Below are 4,630 nucleotides of genomic sequence, written 5' to 3'. Positions count from 1 at the left end.
CACATCCTGCTTTTCAAGGCATTTAGCCACTCTAAAGCAATAAACTGTTTAGGGGAGGATATTAAGTTCAAGCACAGGGGCAGGGCAGGACCTTTAACTTTAACCCCAGCCGGCCTTCTCGTTCGTGATATAATGTGTGTACGGCGGACGCTTCTAGCCAGCCCAGGCACAGTGCATGAATCATTGGATCTTTGAGGATACTTCAAGGGCAGGGCCTTTAACAACTTAACCCCAGCCGGCCTGCCCTATTGTGATATCATGTGTACCATAAGCCGGCGGCCGCTACTAGGCCGGCAAGTACAGTGCGCCATCGAATCCACTGAATGGGGCTGGAGCAACTGCAGTTCCAGACATGCCACAACGCCCAAAAAAAATATGCAGCGTTGGCAATGAGCACGGCATGATGACTGCTTAGTACCTACGGTTACGATTACACTCGTGGTCGGCTGGGGCTGCGGGGCACTACCTTTAACTGATGTAGGCCTCCCTGGTGCTGCTACTGCTGCCTCCCCTCAACGTCGTTGGATTGATGACTTGTGGAGTGCGGGTGTGCTGGGGGCGTGGCAATTGGAAAACAATCTGCACACAGAAGCAAATCCATCACAATCAGTGTCCCCCACCTGAATTAAGGGACGCCATGATGCCATCACATATCATATTATGAATGCAGTAATCTGTGCTCTGGCTCTCATTCACAGTCAGCCGCATCCAGTACTGGCCACAGCACTCACCGGTACTCGGGAGACAGACGAGAACATCACTCTGCGCCGAGTCAGTCAGGTAATGATAACATCATTTAAAATGGGATGTGCAGATGTGTGTAGACCCGGCCCTGAAAAATAGTTGCCGGTGCTAAGCAGTGCATGCATGAAGGAAAAAAGCGGAATGCAGTGCAAAATTAAACCCACCAAAACGCAGCAATTTGTTGCAGAAAAAAATGTAATCCTTTAAAATGCAAGTCAGTTTAAACAAGCATTAGCATTAGCATAGCCAATTGGTGCAACAACATCAAGTGTTGCATGGCTAAACACTTATAAGGTCCTAAAGACGAGACCTATTGGCTATGCCAATCCTTGGTTTTATTAGGTCTGGCCTGGGCAGCACATGCGCTGCTCTGCAAGGCATGCTGTTTTTCACCCATCTTTTCAATTGACTCCTGTTACTGTCCTTTCTACATCATTGATTTTGATTCATGAATAGGCTTGTAGTCCGTCCTTAGTACTGCCTTGTTTGCATTTGTAATCTCCCATGAGGACTGGACTTTTTACTTGTGTTGTTACCAGGTCTGTTTTATCTACAGTCTGTGAGTACTCATCATGGGCCCAAACCCCGACTCCTGGAGCGACACCTGGTGGCCCACCTCCCTCGGAAACCCGCCAACCCCCACAGACCACGCACGCAACCTGTGAATCATCCTGGACTCCAAGCTCAAAATGGACCGCCAAATCAACTCTGTCTCATCTTCCTGCTTCCACACCCTCCGCCTCCTTCGTAAGACCTTCAAATGGATCCCCCTCGAACACCGAAAGACAGTCACTCACGCCCTGGTCACCAGCAGACTCGACTACGGCAACGCACTCTACGCCGAAATAAACAAAAACCTCATCCGCAAGCTACAGAACATCCAGAACGCCGCCGCAAGACTAGTCCTCAACCTGCCAAAACACTGCCACATCTCCCAGCACCTGCGCACACTCCACTGGCTCCCCGTCGAGGCGCGAATCACCTTTAAGATGCTCACCCACGCACACAAGGCCCTCCACGGCACCGGACCAGCATACCTGAACAGCCGACTCAAATTCCACGCACCACAAAGGACCCTACGATCAGCCCAGCTTTCCTATGCCGTGGTCCCCCGCACCAGAAAGACCAGATCGGGAGGCCGCTCCTTCTCCTTCCTCGCGGCCAAAGCATGGAACGCCCTTCCGCTCCACCTCAGACAGACAACATCGCTCCCCATCTTCGCAAGAAACCTCAAAACCTGGCTCTTCTACAGACCCCCTCCTTGATGGAATGGAACCTGCACCCCCCCACCCCCACCCCTAGCGCCTTGAGACCCTTACAGGTGAGTAGTCGCGCTTTAACAAACTCCTGATTGATTGATTGATGAGCACTATTTTCTTTAATGATTTTCCACTATTCCATCCATGACGTGCTTGCCTACAACGCAGCACTCTTTTATAGGTTTATTACTAATGGTAGTCGGTCACTTTAACTATAGTGGACGCGCTCCTTTATATATTTTATTTGTAAAAGCATGAAGTGTGAGGGGCGTGGCCAAGATGGCGTCGGAGTAGGACGCTTCTTAGAGCCTCTCCGGCGCCAATCCGACATAGCATCGAATAGCGGGGTCCCGGGAGTGCTTCCAGGCATCATTCGGACGGCGGAGGCTGCCGACCCCTGGGGAGGAGATCCGGTGCCGTCAGCGGGACGAATCGGAGTCTGCAGCGCCCACCGGAGCGGAGCCGAGTTGCGGCCTGTGAAGCAGCGGCCTTGCGTGACCGGGGGGCCGGCCCCGGACTGAGCGGCGCCTGACCTTGCGAAGGAGCGTCGGTGCTGGTGCCCACGCATCAACCCTAGCGGGAACAGAGGACGAGCCTTGCCTGCGGAGGCGCTGACCGCAGAGGCGGTCCAGAGGACGAATTCGGCGATACCGGCCGGGTATTGCTGGGAGCCCACCGGAGCGGAGCCGAGTTGCGGCCTGTGAAGCAGCGGCTTTGCGTGACCAGGGGGCCGGCCTCGGCCTGGCCTTGCAAGGGGGCATCGGGTGCTGGTGGCCCTGCATCGACCCTAGCGGGAGCAGGGGACAAGCCTTGCCTTCGGAGGTGTTGACCACAGGGGCGGTCCAGAGGACGGAATCGGCGATACCGGCCGGGTGTCGTTGGGAGAGGCCGTGGAACAGCGGGCCAGGACCCGGCGGAGGCATATCGGCGGGGAACCATCGAGAGAGGTTGCTTCGCACCCGTGGTGCGCGGGGGTGAGTCGGAACAGCTGAGGGGTGAGCGGCGCCTGCAGAGGCGGAAAGGCGGGTCGCTAACTCTACAGGACTGGCCTGGTGGCGGGTCAAGGGTGACCCCTTGGCCTTGAATAGCTACGGACCTAGCCTGCGACGCCCAGGGAGCTCTGGCGGCATATCTGCGCCTTTGGAGCCGAGCATTGGTTCACCCTGTGCGGCGATGTGACTCAACCAGGGGGGCCCCAGAGAACGGATCGAGTGAGCCGGATGCTTGTCGCATGACCGCGCGGTGGGCACAATTAGCGGACACGCCCGCGGCGCCATTTTGGAGGGGCCTTGTCTGGCGGTGCTCGGCGGCCCGGCCCTGCTTGCTCTCTGGAGCTGACTGCTGGCTTGGGGACATTCTACACAGCAGTCGCACGTCTCCTATTAGCTGGACACCGAGACCGGGGTCGTGGCTCTACCACCCCTTATCTATTTCCTGCTTGGAGTGGGCGCTGGTCATTTGCTGCACTGTGCTGGATCGTAACCACCTTGGGGAGGGTGAGGCCGTGCCGCTGAAAGGGCCGGCTGGGACAGAGAATCGCTTTACCTGCGGTTACAATACACCGGTTAAGCCTACACCGGTGGCTTTGCGACAGGAGTGCTGCCCGCCATATACGGCTGTGAAGGGTCGCCATGACCTCCTCGCCGCGTAGGGGAAAGATGGTGAAAGATGGTGCCCCTAAATCGTCGCAGAAGCCGGCCTCACCAGGTGCCAGTGGCTCATCAAAGCAGTCGGACGATGAAGCGCCTGCTACTAAAGCATTTATGACTGAGCTCTTTGCCTCTATTAAAGATGATATCTCTGAACTACGCTCGCAATTGGCGTCAGATCTCCGGGAGGTGAGGAGAGACGTGGATGGGATTGGTGAGAGTGTGGCGACACTGGAAGACCACGATCTGAGCATGGCGAATGATGTGCACCAGCTCCAACAGGACATCATCCGCCTCACGGAGCAGAATCTGGACCTGCAGACCCACGCGGAGGACTTGGAGAACCGTTCACGGAGAAATAACATTCGTATCAAAGCGGTGCCGTGGGACGGTGAGGCGGGGGACTTGCGTGGGTACGTTCAGGCCCTGTTTACGCAGATTCTGGAGGATGAAGAGGTGCAAGACATAAAGATGGACAGAGTGCACAGAGTGGGTTTGCCCAGACGGGGTGGGGGCCCGCCCCCGGATATCCTCGTCTGTGTGCATGACTTTCAGCTGAAGGAACGAATTTTGAGGAAAGCTAGAACCATCTCCTCCTTGCAATTTAGAGACCACCGCCCGCAGCTCTACCAGGACCTGGCGGCGTCGACATTACGGAAGCGGAGGGACTTCCGACCTGTGACCACCTTCCTCCGGGAACGCAATATCTCCTACTCCTGGGGCTATCCCTTCCGCATTATATTTCGCTGGCAGAATAGGTTGGTGCAGATCAATTCCCTGCAGGCGGCAAAGGACCTTCTGGGCATCGAGGATGCTGACCCTTCTCAGGATGCCCGCAGCTCACCGTCGAGGAGGCGGCATCGTTCTTCTTCCTGGCATAGAGTGGGCCCTTCACCAGATCGGCGACGACCGGACCCTACAGCTAGCGTGCAAGAAAGAGGAGCCGCGGTGGCTTTGGTGGCCTCCGTCACCATGGCG

This window comes from Lissotriton vulgaris, chromosome 7 (assembly GCF_964263255.1).
Source record: "Lissotriton vulgaris chromosome 7, aLisVul1.2, whole genome shotgun sequence".
NCBI lineage: Eukaryota > Metazoa > Chordata > Amphibia > Caudata > Salamandridae > Lissotriton > Lissotriton vulgaris.
The sequence above is the reverse complement of the archived record's forward strand: the minus strand, read 5'-3'. Positions refer to the sequence as shown.